This window comes from Channa argus, chromosome 11, assembly GCF_033026475.1.
Source record: "Channa argus isolate prfri chromosome 11, Channa argus male v1.0, whole genome shotgun sequence".
Lineage (NCBI taxonomy): Eukaryota > Metazoa > Chordata > Actinopteri > Anabantiformes > Channidae > Channa > Channa argus.
The window spans coordinates 20,968,666-20,987,845 of NC_090207.1; the positions used below are offsets into that span (position 1 = coordinate 20,968,666).

General features: G+C 37.7%; 1 protein-coding gene across 4 annotated transcripts in view; it reads left to right on the forward strand.

The window, feature by feature from the left end:
• Positions 1 to 19,180, forward strand: part of LOC137136450 (leucine-rich repeat transmembrane neuronal protein 4) — a 46,404-nt gene that overhangs the window by 13,059 nt on the left and 14,165 nt on the right. The window contains exon 3 of one of the 4 annotated variants that reach the window (XM_067521819.1): positions 8,655 to 16,640. The exons of 2 other annotated variants lie outside the window; for them this stretch is intronic. The gene's annotated coding sequence lies outside the window, so the exon portion shown is untranslated. Of the gene's footprint in view, positions 1 to 8,654; positions 16,641 to 19,180 lie in introns of those variants that run through there. One more of the 4 variants, XM_067521820.1, reaches the window with a different exon arrangement.

The following is a 19,180-nucleotide window of genomic DNA, read 5'->3' on the forward strand; positions in this document are numbered from 1 at the left end:
GAGCTGATGACTCAACTACCACTCGCAGTTTTACTTTATCCATGTATTTATTTATTGATTGATTTATTTTTGAGACTAGACATTTATTTCAGTTCTAGCATTTGGAGTTGATTTAATTTAAAGTGTGTTGAAAACCTGAACACAATTTGAAAATTAATAGCAGCCTTTACACTACTTGAGATATTTCGGTGTGAATCTAAATAGTCAGATGATTAAACAAAAAAGGAAACAAACAAAAATAAAAAACAACACATAGCTATTTATAGCTATGCTATTTATAGCTTTATAGCTAACCCTTTGTCATTGAGATGTCAACAATAAAAATAACAATTTAAACATGCTAGTTTTGAATGTCAGTTGTAAATGGGATAAAACATCCATCTCCCCCTGCTAAAGTCTGCATTTTTGAATATATGTTGGTCAGATTGTAGAAACAACTGATGCAGTTGTTTTTCTCAGGAAGATAATTTGAAACAAAAACACAGTTCCTAGCCTTATTTAAACAGTTAATACAAATACCCTAAAGAAAAAACTTCATCAAACAATTTTTAATGTTCTGCTACTGTGCATTATAGTTCGCTTTCCCAGGCTGATTTTTCTGTTTGAAGGAGCAGTGTCTCATTCACTGCAACATTTCTAATTGGATATAACTTCAGGAATGAACATGTATTTTTGGTGTCATACACTATAAAACACTGGCTGACAATTTTACACCAGCATTCAACAATCCATCATAAAAGAGAAATGCATTATAGAGAAGGCAGAAATCAATTTCTCCACTGACAGGATACTCGGTGGACCACAATGCAAAGCAGCCCCATGATGTGCTTAGGTCTGAGTAGGGGTGATTTTTTTTTTTACTTTGATACTAGCTCTCACTCATACTATAACCCATCAGTGTTTCTATACTCTAGCTGCCAGCACATACAGCTGAATGTAACAAGTGCAGCCTCACTCTCTGGTGGTTGTCGAGAGGCATTTAGAGAAACGCAGGAAATCACTAAGTGAAGTTGAAACAGATGTGGCAAGTTGACGGGAATTGGGTACCCAAAAAATAATTTATGTCACCTCATTGCTAAATTACTCCTGGCATGCACTGAGCATTACAGATTGATGATACATAAAAGTGTAAGTGTATCCAAGTGTGGATTTTTTTCCATTAACTCTTCAGTCTGAGTTAAAGCGGAGGAACAAAAGAATTCTCACAAAATCCAGACATATTTTTATCATGTAAAAAAGCATTAGCAGTAATCTCTAACCAAAATCTAAAAAAAAAGAAAAAAGAGGAATCCTATTATTATGGGATATCTGAATACTATCAGTTTGTAATCGCATGCTGTGGATTCCCTCAGTTTAAGCTTCTGTTAACTCTATCAATGACTCTTCTGCTTTAATGGGATTTGACAGCTTATCTAGCATTTTATGAAAAGTCGAGCGCTGGAGACAGAATGAATAACATGAAAATATTAGACATGACATTTTATGCTGGTTTATGGTCACAGCAGCCACGTTAATTTTTCAACTCAGTTCGAAGCAGTTACTGCCTCTTTAGCCCTTCATTCTATTATGATTCATTAAATTAGGGTTATTAAGTTAATTTGACTGAGATGCTGTAGTTCTGCCTACTATGTCAACTTGATTCACTGCAAAAAGAATTTGAAATTATACTTTAAAGAAAATGAGGTGTTGACTTGGCACATTACTACATGTCTGGGTAACTTGGTGGACTGTGATTTGTGTCTGCACCCTTCTCAGTGTAAAGACAGTTTTGCATCCTCTTCCTTTTTCCAGTGGGAAGGATTTTGATGTAATGTTGAAGTCCTCGAGAACAGTATTGTGATTTCCCCAGAAACTGAAACCCCTTCATCCTGTAGCTACAATATCTCAGTCTGTCTGATGGGACAAAATGTTGAGTCAGTCAGCACAAACTGGGAATGATGCAGCATCTCTGCCAACTTCTCCTCAGGTTATTGTGAAATGCCTGTCAGGCAGCTTCATGTGTAGGGGGAGACTTTTCTGTGAGACTGACTGTGTGCTTTTTCCTTTGAGGTCTTTATAGTTGCACTAGGTGCTTCTGAAAATGTAACAAATGAGACTGAGTCTAGAAACATGCCAGCAGCTCCATGAGGCTTTGTTCACATAGAGGATAGCGAGTAAAAGATCATTTTGGAGGGCAGCAGAGTGCCACGTCAGAGCTGGAAGTTCATTGGTTGAAATCCCCCAAGCCAGCGTGTGGTTCCTCCCACTGTCCAAAGACCTGCATGTTAGTTAGTCAGTTGGTGAGTCTACATTGCCCGTAGGTGCGAGTAGTTGTCTGTCCGTGTTGACCCTGAGATGGACTAGAGACCTCTCCGGGGTGTAACCTGCCTCTTGCTCAATGACAGCTGGGATAAACCAAGCCCCCGCTTCTGACCCTGAGCACAGTAAGCAGTTCAGATATTAGATTGATAATTTTGGTAATTTTCTAAATGAGTAATATTTTTTACAATCATTATACAGATACTTAAGACAACACAAAATTTTTGCTACTCATGTTTGGTAATTTCTCAGTCTGCAGCCTGGATTTGCTCATTAACTTCATCTTGCTCATTCATCTGCTGGGGATCATTAATATTTGTATTTAAGTCTGTAGTAAAGTAGTGATCCGACAGTATTAGGCCTCGTCCTTTAAATGTATGAAACTTTAAGTCTCACTGTAAATGTTTAATAATTCCACAGCCTTCCAGCAATCTGAGCAAATTGACTCAAGGAATGAAATGTTGCCAGCATCACATATCATTTCGGTGTGAAAATGACAGTGAGTGCTGTAGAGATGTTTGAGTATTTGCTGCCGTATAATTTGTTATGACATGTATTGTGCATAGGTGGAGGGAGAGGAGGGATTCATCTCTCTGTTTTCACTCCTGGTGCCAATGCATCCTTTTCAAATCAAACAAATGGGTCAGCCCTTTGTTCCAGCAGAATATTTTTACTTGCCCTATCTGAAAGGCATGTAACACACTCTGATCAGCTCAGTGTTTCTACACTCCAAAAATAAAATGCTTTCTGGATTTCAGTTAGCAGACATCACGCAAATATTAAGCTACAGTTTCACTCTGTGCTCATAGTAAAATTGGTCATTCAGGGAAAAGGAAAATAACTCTCTACACAATTCAGAATGTGGGGCAGATCATCCTGTTAGGCTTATACGTGCTTTGACTGAGTAGAATTTAAACAGACCTCAGCTGATTTCAGGCTTCCTTTCCCTTCAGTTTTCCATTCCCCAGGTACCCTACTCGATGTTTCAGTGCCACACTTTTTCACCAACATCCTCTTCTAACCATGTCTCTTCAGACGGTGAAAAAAAATAAACAGGCCAACTGTATGCCTGCAGTATGGAGACAGACAGGAGACACATTTCATACTTTTCTTCACAGTGCCCTAAAGTACATTTTATCTTGTCCTGGTCAGAAAGAAGAATTCAAGACACAGGAAATCATAACAAATGACTCATAAAATTAACACACAAGACAGTAGCAGAAAAGGCCGTTTTCATGGAGATGAGCTAATTTTTCTCCTTCCATGAGACATATTGAGATAGAAACTCTATTATATGATTTTATAATAAACTCTAATAAACTATTATATTATAAACTCTATGGTATAAGATTGGCAGATTAAATTAAAAGTATAAAGAGCCAGCATGCAGGGAACTTGGATCTAAAGTTATGCCAACTGCATATCATCTATTTTTTCTATTTAAAATGATTTACAGAATTGAAAAAAACATATCAGTCTTATCAAATGAGCCACACTTTTAACAGAGAAGCTAAAACATGTAAAGACTGAGAATTTGAAAATGTCACATTGTTGTGTTGATGTCATGTGTCCACTTGGCATGTTTTGTGGTGGCATTGTTTTGGATGTTGCCCTGAGCAATCTTTATAAGCAATACAGATCTGTATATTCATGCATATATAATAAAAAAAATAAAAAAGTAACCTTGGTAATGCCATGGTATTTTCTAAGATCGGTGAAAAAGCCGAAAGCTGATCTAAGTCCATAACGGAAAACTTGTATTTGACTGTGTGCACTTTGAAAATGTGAAACAGAGCAGAACTAAAAAGCATCAATGTTAAATAAATCAAATATCAAGATTTGCCCATGTATACACCATCAAAATAATGTTATGGGGCCCAAACCCTAGTGGGTCCCTTCTTAAAATGGCACAGCTGGATGTCAGGATTAGTTTTAACATGGGCCCAAGAGCAACAAGGCGAGAGAGGTTCAGTGAGAAAATTATTTTCAGATTAAAAAAACTAGACATGGAAAAACAACTAACAAAAACTCGCTCCTGTTACGGAGGACAAATAGACACAACCCCGGAGGGATTACTACGAACTATAAAAAAGAGACAAACCCGGAGAGAAAGCTACAAAACTAGAAACGAGGCACAAGGAAATTAACGAGGGCGAAATGGGAGCTAAACATAGGAGGTAACTAAAACTAGAGGCAACTAACAGCCAACGAATAAACGAATACACAGAAGCCTAAACAATAACCAGGGGAGTGGATACCAAGAATGATTTAACCGAGAACTACAACAATGACCCCGAGAAAATAACAGAAACGCCGGAAAACTAGACATTCATGTAGCCATCAACTAACAAACGCACACTAGAAAAACATGTCATACATACACCTAAAAAACCCACACACAGGGAAGGACTGACAGAGTGAAAACCAAAAACAAACTTAAGAAGAACTTAATTACAGAAGTCCACAGGAACAAGAGTAAGGGAGTCCAAAAAACTATTAGACGGGTAAAGACCAGTGTGGTATGGGTGACAAAGTCAGTGAACAAAGACAATCATCCAACACTGAACCAAGGGGAGAGCTGGGTTAAAAGGGGCAGGGGAAGAGGTGAAAGACTATGACTAATTGAGAGCGGTGATGACTGGTGAAGTTGGAGACAAAAACTGGGGACAGGAAGTGGAGAAACGGAGAAATAAAAGTCCAGGGCAGGAAGTGAACTGGAGTGTCAGATCATGACACTGGAAGCCAGTCTGAACTCCAGGTTGCTGTACATAAGCAAACCCTTGTGTGTGTGTCATCCAGCAACAGTTGCTACCCGACGTGGCACTTTTCCAACTTTGTAAATGCCCTGCACCTAAAGAAAGAGCATGTTGTGGGTTAAAGTAAATGCTGTGCAAAGTTAGGGAACCTTCTTACTCATGGTATAAAGAAGGACTAATGTACTTAAAGAAAAGATGTCAATATTTGCACTTCGTCATTGTCATGGAAACTCAAATGTTAAGTCATCAATTTTAAGAAATGACATGCAACCAGTTTTTCCTGGTAGGACATTCTCCAACCAACACTGTTTGTATTTTGCGTAAAATTTGATCTACGTAATTCTGATGTACCACATATACTATCTAAACAATAGAGAGCAAAGTGCAGGGACTGGAGGCTCTGTGGAGCATTTGTTCCACCGAGTAATCAGTGGGTAACATTATGCAGCCCATGCATGTTTGACGTTTGTGAAACCTCCATGTTTTTGGTGACTCTTGGCTCTTAGTCAATCCCCATTTCCATAAAGCACAGAAGTGTGAGTTTACTGCAGGGGCAGAACTGGAGACATTCTTCTGTTGCTCCAGAGGTATTTTTTGTCTTCATTTTTAACACCCACCTGTAAAGCTGTTTTGGTTTTTGTAATGGTGTAACCACATTTCACAGACACTGTCTCAGATGAAACGGACTTAAAGTGTTTTTGGTTTTCTTTTGACAATAAACATATTTATTATACTACCATCAAGCTAATCAAACAAAACTGACCACTGCAAATGTAGTCATCCATAAAATGGCTTAATACAAACTGTAATGTATTGATAGTATTGATAAAGATTATGTGGAATTAATGATGGAAGCTATTTTCCCCGCAGAGTTATTGCTCACAGCCCATTTCAGTGATAACGTTTTTCCAAGCACATTTTATCTGTTACAGGGATACAGCACTCCACTTGGTAAAATATCTCTTTTCGCTCTAACTTGACATTTCGGTGCCATAACACGCTTGAAATTGCCGAGAAAGGGACTTCATGCATTTATATGTCTCAAGTGAGCAGGAAACAAGGCTGCTGCTAAGAATCGTTATGTGCAGCATTATTTAGTTCAATCTTCATCACATCAAACCATAAGTCATAGAGATGAACATTCACACATGCTGCTGGAGCCATGCGTGCTTTGCCTCGTCTTTACAGCTTAGTCACACACACATCCACCAACCCACAGACACACACATTCACAACGGAACATTTATTACCAAAGAGTTGTGTGAAGCCGACATGGTGGCAGTTTGACTAAAAGTGGAAAAACAGGGGTTTTCCTTTTTTATTGGATAAATTATGACTATATCCTTTATGATATTGTGTTTGTCAGCAGGTTCCAACTCAGTTTTTTCCAGTTCAGTGACAATTACTGCAACAGATACTAGAAAACCATGACAAGGCCTGAAGCAGCCCCTTAAGCTTACGTGTTGGCAAAAAGGCTAGCTGACACCCATCATGTTCCTGTTAATGTACTTGAAAGATGCTGAATGGAGTGAATTTCGGTCTGGGTTAACTGTATTTATAGTACTACTGGTTACACTAATAGACAAGCTTTTCCTAGTTGTGAAGGCCCTGGCAAGATTACAATAAGTGCACCCAGGGCCAGTGTACTGGAACAAACTCAAATTCATTTTCTTCCTCCCAATTATCTTTCTGCCATTTTCTTGTTTTTGAAAGTGCCATTAATATGCATCATGTGGCAATAATTTCAGTTTTGCATAATTTACAGGGCTTAATTGCATCCTAAATTTTTGAACAATTATAAAGACAAGAAAAACTAGACTACACTGCTATGAATTTAAAGAGAAACTGGAAAAAAGATAATCCAAAAAGTTTCTTTTTGACATCTCAAAATTACTTCCATTAATCATGCTTCCTATATGGAAGAAAATAACCGCTGGCTCTACTTACAAGAATCAGTGATGCACGTTATCATGTTCCTAAAAAACCTCTCAGCTGGTCCTCTAAGCAACAGGACACTGAGCACTTCTGAGATTGTTGCTCATCGTTTTGTTCAATGTGAGCTGAGCTACGCTGTGAACAAATCTTTGATTGGCAGCATGTGTAATGGCAACATTTGAGTCCTTAGAGTTGAGATCAACCAGTCCAGTTGGAGCTTTTGGAGCTCTGTTTGTTTGTGTTGTGTTTTGTCCGTGTTAATCGTCACTAGTCATTAACAACAGACATATAAGTGATACAAAAAAAGACCCGTAAAACTGACCTTAAAGCTGCATTAAGTTATTTTTGACTACTAGGAGGCAGAAAATGTACATCGTCACAGAAAGTAACTCTGATTCCTTGTCTACATTGAAAGTGTGTGCTGAATCTCATCTGGGCAGTTTGTGTCTATACTGGGAGGAGTATAGAGCAGCCTACAGGAACTCATTGGATAAGAGAAAGCTGCCATTCAAATCACCCAAATAAAAAAATATAGTGTTTGCAATGGGTAAAATATATTTCTGTTTTTATTTTTTAATTGAGATTTGTATTAAAAGTTTCAGCAGCGCATGCTCGAAAATACTGTGGGTTGTGTTCAGTAGTAGCATTGATAGAAAAGAAGCTTGGTTAGTTTAGTTTCTGTGGAGCATGCATACGACAAAAAAAAGAAGCATAAAATAAGGATTGGGTTGTGTTTACACATGGGTAGTGCAAGTGTCATGCAAGCCAACACAGACAGTATGGACAGCTAGACTAAGTAAAACAGAGGTGTATCAGTTGTGACATATACACTGTTGCCCATAAAGTTGGAATTATTTTGTTTTCAGACACATTCCTCTTTGTTGCAAAGGTTAATTTAGCTAATTTACACTGTGATTTGTTTGAGATATATCAATAAAGTTTTGAGAAGATATACACTTTATGTATCAAGAATAAATCACATTGTCACAATAAGTTCATGTGAAAAAAATATTTAAAAAATATTTAAAAAAAATATATTTTAATCCATCTGTATGGGGAAAAGTGTATAATGAAATCAGGGCGATGAAGCAGTTTGATGTCACAATCTTGAACTTTGTCAAACTGGCTCTTTGTCTGATTGTGATGCATCAGGTTTCAAATCTCAGTTTTGTTTTTTTTTGTTTTTCAGCCTAATACAACTTTTTAGGGAGCCACTATCCAGTGTGCAAAAAAACTACTTTTTTTTGTCTTTAATCTGAAGCCCTGTACACAGCCTAAATTGAGTTTCTGCACACTTTGATGAATCATTGTTGTTCTGCATCAACACTGACGGATGTTATTTTATAATTTTCTAAATACATCTTACCAAAAGCGTCCATACTAATATTTTAAATAGAAGGCTCTGTTAATTATTATTATTATAGATGTGACTGCAGGGGCATCAAGGACTAACTTCCTGTGTACTGCTATACTCGTGGATCTACATGTGTTTGACTCAGTGCCTGATCTGCACAGATGGGAAGATTGCCGAACAAACGAGACAGATACAAGCACATTGTGTACATTGTTTTCTCTTTTCTCTCTAACCTTTAACATGCAGCTGTTTAACAGTGCTACATTACAAGTGATGTGTCTTATTATATAAATAGTGCTTCTTGTTTTCAGTGATGAACTTGGCAGAACTTATCAGAACACACATGCAAAGGCTGATATTATACCCCACCTACCTACATGAAGCTCATCAAAGGTACAACACACCCACACAAACACTGAAACCAGGAGAGGTGCATTGTTGACTCCAAATTGCTCATACTGGAGGTGTGACTAAGTGTGTGATTTCTGGAACAGACCGGAAGCCTGTCCACTGTGTTTTCCTTCCTTTCACCCAATTTAAACTTGCTCTGGCCATTGGACATGGATGGGGCTTACAATGCAGTACAATGAAAACACATGTTTACTGTCATTCACAAAGGTAGCTCCGTCCTGGCTGAGTGTATTTACATGTGGAGAAGTAAGGCACAGGACGGTGAGAACACTGTGGTTGCTGTTAAAGCATTTCTGACCACATATAAATGTATTGTTTGGTAATTTCATCTAAATATGTCCTGTGATAATCATGTTTTTCAGGTGATCCAAGAAAAATTATTTTATTAGTATATTAGTATAAAATAATATAAATAATATAAAACATGCAGATAACTATAGTAGTTTAGCCCATGCAAACCTTTATATTAAAAATTGGCTTCGTAACTTTGGTGGTGAAGATAAATACAAACAGAAAAGAAGCCAAATGTTGAGTTTAACAAGGCTCAGATGAAAGCAGACATGTGCTGTGTCCATCACTTCCTGTTGTTCCCACACTTTGTCACACAGCTCAGTTATGAAACTGAAGTAACACGCATGTGGAGGGCAGTATTCTTTAAGAAGAAAGCTAAAAAAAAAAATCACAATACGTCCTTTTAAACTGGGCTTCTGTTTGAACGCAGCTGGCAGTGTTTGCTTTTTGCAAGCATGAGATCACGTCCTTGTTTATATAGTGACTCCAACTGGTTGTGCAGAATGGGGGGGATCTGAAGATATAGCCTAAATCTCCATATTTGTGTCCTCCTGCTGACAGGAAACTTAGAAAATACACATGAAAAGAATCAATGTGTTTGTTGACACATGGTGGTCTACACTTCCTCCATCCCTCCATTATCTACTGTTTGTCACCAGCACCCCCACAATCCAACTGAATCTGGTCCCAGCTGTCCATTGGCAAAAAGGTTGGGTGCACCCTGGACAGGTTGCCAGTTCTATCTCAGGGTTGACATATAGAGACAGACAACCACCCACACACATTCAGAGTCACCAATTAACCTAACATCCATGCCTTTGTACTGTGGGAGGAAAATTGAGTACCTGCAGGAGACCCAAGCAAGCGCAGAGATAACATGCAGACCTTGCATTGAAGTGTCCCCAGCCAGCCTGGATTCAAACCAAACACTAACTTTTCCCCAATAATATTGGACTAATAAATTAAGCATATTTGTAAAAAAGAGAATAAGCTCATAATTTACACAATTCAGGTGATGTTTAGTTGCAATCGTGACTTTTATGCAGCATTTATAGTGAAATAATCTGATGCTAAAAAACAAGACTAGCTATACAAGTTGTCACCAACTGGTGGACATTGCATTCTAATAAAAGTAACTCAACATCAACTTGGGAAAACAAAACAAACACAAAACAAAATGAACACAAAAAAGACTGAATAAAGCAGCAGTAGAACATATAAAACTATATATATATATATATATATATACATATATATATATATATATAATCAGTGGGAACATCTAGTTAGGTTTCTTCTTCTGCTTTCCAGTTCCTTTCCAACATTATCCAATTAGCTTGTTCGAACCACATCTCCACACAACTGAGCTGAGATTTGGGAGTTGTGCACAATGGGGCCTCTGTGTGCTGCTGCGACCTCTAATAATCACTCGTAATTCCCTTCTCTGAATAGGTCTGCGTTGTCGTTTACGTGTATCGATGGAGGAGTATAATTCCACCTTTACCTAATCGCTTGTGATACTAGCAGAGCACACAATGGAGCAGACAAACCAAGACAAACAAGTACGATTAAAGTAAACATTACTGTAACCACATAACATGAAAGGTTCAAAGCAACATAAGGTCAAACACATCTATTGACAATCGACTTTACTTTACTTACTTAATTTACCTCTGATTCCAAACATGCTGACACAGCGAGAGCAAAAAGTTCAGAGTTCAGGAAAGTTACCACGCAAATTGTTCAAACAGGGGGACACTCTTTTGGGCTACAACAAACATAGCAGGGCCAGTAATAATAAGCTAAATCAAATAAAATCAACCACCTGAATCCAACCAACAACAACATGAAAGTCATACCAACTTAAGCTGTTACATATATTATATTACAATGTTTTGGTCTGTTTGCCCTTAATCAATTAGTACTGAATAAATCCTCTCAAAGCTATTAAAACTTACAGCCTAAGACAGTGTGAAGGAGTATTTCAGGTTTTTCTTGTATAGTTAAATGCTATTACAAAATAAAAACAATGACATTTACCCTTAGTGATTGTAGACATGTAGTTATTTTAGACAGGGACTTTGATTCATCATATTTTCTGTTAAACTGTGTAATTTTACATTATGTGAATATACATGCAAAGCAAAAAATGACCATTCTGCCTAGTGGAATGAAGACAAGTCTATTTTTTTTATTTTTTATTTTTATTTTTTGAGAGAAAGAGAGAGAAAGAGATAATATTTGTCTAGGCTTCTAATTTCTGCATAACTTAGGAAAATAAAATACGTTGAACGGAACCAGAGACTGCCTGGTAACGGTCTGGACTTTATAGTGGAGCTTTGTGCATCAATATTCCAATATTCTCACATTTGGAATGGTAACAGGCTGAGGTTTAGCAGATGGTGTTTGTCTTGATGTATCATGCTAGTGTGTTCTCCAAATTTGCACTTAGCACGAACTGTTTTTGTGCAACCCATTCTCATTCCTGTGGCATCATATTCTTTGCTTCGTCATGCCCTTTGGCTTCTGGGACCAACGCTAAATACCCTTGGGTGTCAGTATGAGATGCACAGGGCCTCCAAATGACTCCCTATGTTAACCTACTTGCTGCAGTAGGCTGTTTGACACCCAGAGAAATTGCTCCTGCCATGTCCAGGTGGAACAATATTCAACACTTTGACCCTGTAACATTGTCACTGGGCACAGGAGGGCTGACGCTGATTTTCTGGACAAAGAGGATATTCATTGGGAGGAGCCGTAGTCTGGAAACATTTTTCCCACTGTGAAATCAACATTCAAGTTTTTATTTCATTAATATTCCTACAGAAAATGTATGTTTAATAATTTAACTATCCATTGGGATTATGTGATGGGAATGAGACAATTTCAACTTTGTTTCCGAGAAACTTTCAATTGGTTTTGGGGAAAACATCGCTGTAAAGTAAACTTATTAGCATTACCATGGCAACAAATAGCAATACCGCATTTTCAGTTTTAAAGTTAATACTCAACCCCCCCCACCCCCCGTCTTTATCTTTGATCATTTATTTGAAAATCAAGTCTTCTTTAATGAGAAATCTGTTGTGCTCTCTCGGTTTTGATAGCAGCACCATGAGCTGAAGAGCAGTACTGTGAATGCGTTTGATTCCTACATCAAGAGGAATCCAATGCATCTTTGCTGCATTACAAAATTATAGAGTTTCATACTCCTGCCAGTATTGCAGATCACTTAATAATGTGTCTATGGAAATTTAATTGTAATGTACTGCAGGTCAAACTGCTGTTTGCAGGTCAAACTGCTGTTTGACCTGCAGCAAGCAGGTTAACATAGGGAGTCATTTGGAGACCCTGTGCATCTCATACTGACACCAAAGCCTTCTGTAATAAAACCTTATAGCCTGTGACTTGAAATATGCTCATTTATTGTTAGGTTTCCAAGTCAATAAGTGGTTGAGGATTGTAAATGTAATAGGATAATTGATGACCTAAAATCCCCAGAGTAGTAGTGATAATACAGATCCTTGCAGTACTGGCAGGAGTATGAAACTCTATAATTTTGTAATGCAGCAATGAAAATAATGATTCTGAATGTTACAAATATGAAGACAGTGTTAAAGAAACTTGCTTCATGCTCTATATTTCCAGCATGTCCAGCAACCCTAGCTAAACTTACTGTATGTATAATACAATGTGACAATAAAAATCTCCATAGACACATTATTAATACTAGGAATCGAAGATAAAGTAAATGCAATGTAAAACTGTAGCCACTCACATAAGTTGATCGCTGTAAATTGATGATGGCATTTTCAATGACCATACAGCTACAGATCAGGCTTCTTTTCCATTTTATGTAATATGTAGTTTATCAAAAGAGTAACGATTTTCAGCTTGTCCCTTCACTTTATAAGAACCTGGAGGTTTCTGAAATTGTTTAACCTTCTCACATGTATTTGTATTTAAACTAACCTATGACTCATATAACTCATTCATTGTTTTTCGCTCATACATACTGTGTATACCAATGATATACCAATTGTGAAGCAAACATTAGTGATTTCAGATGCACACTGACCAGAATATGTGACACTGACATGGGGAGCTGCAACATTTGTTATCCTACTGCCGGCCCACACATTCCCAAGTGTCACAATTAAGTTAGCCTTGGTTTGAAAAAACGTAAAAAGTTCAACTCTGGCTAAGTCTACATACAGCACTGTATTTACTATCAAAGTAATGGTACTTGAGAAATTATTGGACCTTGTCAGAGCTCCTGTCTCTGAGCACTTGACGGAACCATGATTATTGTTAGCTTAAAGGCAAGATCCATCACTACATTGCTGATGCATCCTAAAGTGATGTACATGATTTGTTCTCTCATATATGTGATAATAACTCTACTGATCTGAACCTCAGGGAAATTACAGTATACTCAGCATTGCATTTCAGCATTAAAAATAAAGCTGACTGGCCTGTGGGTGATCCAAATTACAGTTCAAAACAAAAGCAAAAACCTAACACTTTGGAGAAAGTTTCATGTCAAATCACAGAGTATATGATCAACAACAGTATTTCTATTATCTTAACCATTGTGCTTTATTACCTGTACAAACAGAACTTTTACGTTTTTCCTCGTGGGAAAGCCCCAGTTGGGGTAAGTTACTGGGTGTTTTGTTATCATATAGTGAATTTTCTGGAAGCACATGTGTCTCCTTCACTTGTCATTGTTTCATGGCTATATTTAGTCACACCAGCTCTGGCTCTGAAAGAGCCCATTACAGGATTACTTTCTTTTTCTACCACGGTGTGAATACTGCAGCTTTGTTAGTTTAACACATCGCTCAGTTTGCATGCATTTCTTCAACACTGTGTATAGTATGGGACTCCATTTCTCAAGTATTGGTTCTTACTTAATTTTATAGATCAGTTTTTCAAAGCTGCACTTATCAACATAGTGTATATACTGTATAGTTACATTGGTTCTAAACACTGCAATGTAACAAATGTCACTTATTGCTTGTAATGACAAACCTATACTTTTATTTTCCCAGACTTAACAGTCTGCTCTGATGAACCCACTGTTCACTAGCACCATGCCCAAACTAGCAGCTAGTTTAGATAGAGGCTAGACACTGACTAATGGCAATATATACTAATTATGCACTAAAGAAATTTTATGATATATGGCTTAAAAACATGCATTTGTCAAATACTGTGTACAGATAACTACGTGAATGCATCTCGAGTGTTTTAAGCAATTGGATTTCAGTCTGTTTTTACTATGTCTTGAGTGTTTCCTTTCTCTAGGGCTGATTCCTATCTAGATATAAATCGATTGCTCAAGATGCATGACAGCCTACTGTAAGTGGAGTCACCCCTGAACTTGGAAGATGGAAGAAGAGATATTCATTATATTCCATATAGTGAATGTCAATTTCATGATCAACACTGTGTTAAAGTCAGAATAATTAAGTGTGTGCACGGTTTGTGTCAGTGCCACAAGAAATGTCTTGTGTCATCAGAATCATTTGGTTTCTCCTTTTTTTCTGAGTAAATAGTTCATGTAAGCTGCTATTTTTCGAGAGCAGTGTGCTTGTCAGAGACAACAAGTTGGTAGCAGATCAAACATTGATCTTTAATTTATTGCAGTTATTGTAATCACCAATTTCTTGTGGATTCTGTTTGAAAGAAACAGCTATTTTTCATCTTAATTATTTTAACCAGACATTTTATGAAAAATAACCACAATGTTTATTTTGAATCTTGTGTCATTTCATAGCTATTTATACTATATAATTTTCTAATTTTATCTGAAGTCCACTTAGCCTACTAGGGTTCTGAAACATGCAATAAACATCTCAGAGGCCCCTGTGGCCTGGGTACATTCTAACTATCTCATTGCCCCATAAAATGAGATCTGTGCCCTTATTTGCACCAAGGTCCTGTAGCTTCAGCTCCCCCACAATAACAGCAAACAGCCACAAGGCTGGCAGATCTCGTCTATGGGCAAGAGGTTCAATTACTTCAGTTGTCATGGAGCAATAAATGACAAATTAAGTGGCTGGCACTGAACACTGCTTGAAGGAGGCTGCATCAGAATACTAATGTCAGCAGTGTCTGACTGTGGCTACAGAAAGAGACAACAAGAAAGCCAAGTTTGGCTACTTTTGTTCAGCAAGATATATTCCCCATTCCTCCATCTGAATTCTGAATTATTAGGGCTGTTGGTTCCTTTGTTGCTTAAAAGATAGTACAGTGATCCCTAAAAGAACACCTTCTTGTTATTTATAGATACATTAAACTGCTGGTTGTATTGTTCGTGTGTGTTCATTTAGATTAAGGCCTCTCTACTGTTCTATTCTTTTCAACAGTCCATGATCTTTGTTACGACAGGCTGGAACAGGCATTGTAATCCTTTAATTAATAAAGTATGCACACAGAATATAGACACAGGCTAATGAAAGTGCTCTGTCGTGCCAGTTTTCATCACGTTAAAACGCCAAATGGTCATAGACACACTAGCAGTGCTGGGAAGCTTTAATGTTCATTACAAACCAGGAAACAAAATTTTTTAAAAGTGAGACATTTTGCTGCTCTCACAATTTTACCACTGGTGGGACAAAATATGTAAATGTATATGTAAGGTATGTATCCTATAGTATTATTTAATTGTACTTGTTTGATGTTAAGATGTCTTGAAAATGTTTTATCATGTACAGTAGTATTAAATTATGTTGTTTTTATATGGTACTGCATGATACTGTATTATTTTGATAAAAGACTTTATTGTAGCCTTGTATTTTATTTTTGTACTGTACATGCTCAGGGTCTGCAGATAAAAATTTGCCTTTTGACTAGTCCTTGCATCATTTCAAAAATGTAATTATTATGCAATGCCTCTGACAACTAAACAAATAAACAAACATTGCCAGACTTAACATCACAGTGAAACAGAAGTTGGACTGTCTTTGTCTTTTGTAGTGGGTAGCGGTAGCCTCCACCCACGCCCGTCTCACCAACCTTATTAGATCAGGAGAAAGAGGACATGGTAGAAATGAATAAATTAGACCTCAACCATGATCTTAGGCAATATAAACATATAAATCCAAAAAAGATAAATCCAAACACACGCATCCCTCTACTAACTATAACTAATGGGCTAATGGTCAAATGCAGATTTATATCATTGAATCCCATTTTATTAGATATGAGCCATGAAGTTGATGCAAGCTACTAAAGATAATGGATTACAAATGAGAAGAGAGAGGCGTTTTGATGTAAAAATATACAGTACACAAGGTAGAAATATTTACCATTATTGTCAACCAAAGACAAAAAATCGTGATTTGAAACACACAAAGAAAGGCTATTCACAAATGTCATAAAAGCTTCCTGTTGCTCACTGAAGGGGGCTCAGCAGATGTGTGTATTTCCCTCCCATTTCCTCTCATGGCTTGAATAACTGAAAGGAAACCGCTGGTTATTTTTTCTTTAGTCTCTTGGATACACACAAATGATTTTTGACATATTTTGACAAGCGATAGGTGATGAACATAAAATACACAATTTAAAGACACAGGATTAGAGCTTGGGAAAAGAATACAGTATTTCATTCATTGTATCTTTAAGGCTGCATTGATATATTTTTTTAATCCCTTGTGTGTAGCTGAGAAAGCTGCAAACGCAACCTTGACACATTACCTCATTGGTGATATATCAGAGATACATACAGTACAGGTTTTGACCACTAAAGAAAAATCGAATCTGTTTGGATTCAACATGCTGACATGTCGTGTTGGTGCTGTTTGTGTCCAACAGTCAAAGTCAGTCGGGTACAATATAGTGCATTTATCAGAGTTGGAGTTTGTTTGACTGCTGCTGCTGAAAAAAAGGTTGATCTGAACCAAAACAATCCATTTGCAGACATTAAAACTAAAACAATGAGCTGAAAGACAATAATATCCACATTACTCCACAGTAATAAAAAAAAACTGCAGAATTGGGCAATAATTCACTGTACTGTAGGTTCATTACTATAAGGGACTCCCTTCAGTCTAGTTATTTGACCCACTGTTAATAAAAAATATTGATCAGAGCAGCTTTAAAGCTTAACTTGAGCAGACCAGTGCCCTTTCCATTGTCACGCCACGAGCATGACTAAAATTGAGGATTTCAAACCAGAGTAGTGCTGAAAGTTCCAGAGTTAATATGATTGCTAAGCAAAGTAGATTAATAGTCAACCCCTAATCTCCCTCTTGTTTATTCCCCATTGTGAGCACTGATAAATAATCAAACTGAGATGAAACGGAACCACTAGATCTTTTAATCAATTGCATGTTGAGTCTTCAATCCTGTGGGGCTTAAAGAACAGATGCATTTGTTGTTCTTTTGTGCTCTGCAGGATACGGACAGACCCCATTGGCATTGTTTATGCCTCTCTATACTTCATCATATCAGTGGATTTAAATCTGTGTTCTTTAGAAAACATTGAGGTTTCTGACCTTCACTCCCCAATTGCCTTCCTGCTCTTCACTTATTTTTCTATGAGATTATTACTGTACATTTGCTGGGTACATTGCACCATGTTCAGCAGACAGACAGTGTAACTGAGTCATGCTGCTGCAGTTTTGTCAGGGTATGAAAACGTTTGCACTGTGGGGCTGTGAACCTACATCCCCAAGGTGACCTCCAGGGTGATCACGTCAGGCTAACCAAGATGACAGGTGAGCATCTAAAGTATGCCTTGCATATGGGGAGTGTTCCTGCAATAAAATAAAGGAAGGCATCACAAGGATGAAATTCATCCTTATTTAAGTGGACCTCCAAACTGATGTGGCAGCAGAGGTGCTAGTTAGACAGAGGCAGTGTGGGAGACAGACAGAGGAGAGAAGAGAAGCAGACAGGGCTCAAAGAAAGGCTTCTCAGCTGTAAACACAATGTTCTTTTCCCAGCATCAGTCCTCTGAGCAGAACAGTACCTGTCTACCTGTTGGCAACATCCTGGCAGAAAAGCTTGTTTTGTAGAAATGCTGCAAAGCACATTTTAATTTGACTCCCAAATGCTTGGCAGGACAATAATTCTTTTAAGTAAAAATCTGTCACACTTAAATAACCATGTTTCGCTGCTCCACATCACTGCCTGACATACTGTAGCACAGCAGTGATTCAAAGTATAGTTACTTCACATACGCAGTTACTTAGCTCTTTTAAACACCCACTGTTTGGGAGGACGTTCCTATAATATATCAACAGGCATATAGTGAATGATGCATTTTATGTGACCGCCAGTTTTTCTGTATTACATAAATAACAGTGAACAAAAAAGGAAAATAGCATCACCATACAAATACAGTGAAAGGTTGTAATGAATGACTGGAAGGGCCAATTGAAAATAAAATATATTTTGGTGAATGAAAATCGTTGTACAGAAAGAAGCACTAAAGTTCTGTAGCCTCATACAGCATTGCCGGCTTCAATGTGGCTCATTTACAGTGTAACAGTAGATCGCGTTTGTTTCTTCACTTGTTGAACAGGTGAACAGAAGAGACACATGAATTCTTGCTGTCAGTACATCATGAAAAAAAAAAAAGTTGTGCTGCAAAGGGGATGTAGAGTAACTAGCAAGAAGGACAGCAAGGTGTCCTTCTGTTTCCAAAGCCTGCAGGGAAGTTGCATACACACCACCAATGACACCAAACTAAATTACAAAAACCATTAATCTTGCAGATCAGTTCCATGGAGATGACAGTTTGGGACTACTAAATATGGGGCAACATAGTTTCATCAACATCAGTCTTTGTGTTTGACAGGGAGGAGAACAAAAAGACAATGTATCCATGCAGCAGCTATTGTGTCATAGCACTGGCCTCACACTGCCCTGCTTGAGTTATATATGATCCTTCTGAAATATTCACATCTCACCCCCACAGATGTATCTTTGCGAGGCCTTAGCCCTTAATTTCAACCCGATCCTCCCAGTGCAGATTGTTCCTTTATGGAAATACCACGGGAAGACAACAGCCGGCTGCAGTTCATCTCATGTCACCTCACATTTTCAGCCACATCAATATTGGACAAGTCTGTTCAAGTCAGTAGCACTTAAACAGATGGCTGTCCTCTAGGCCTCTTGAAGGAAA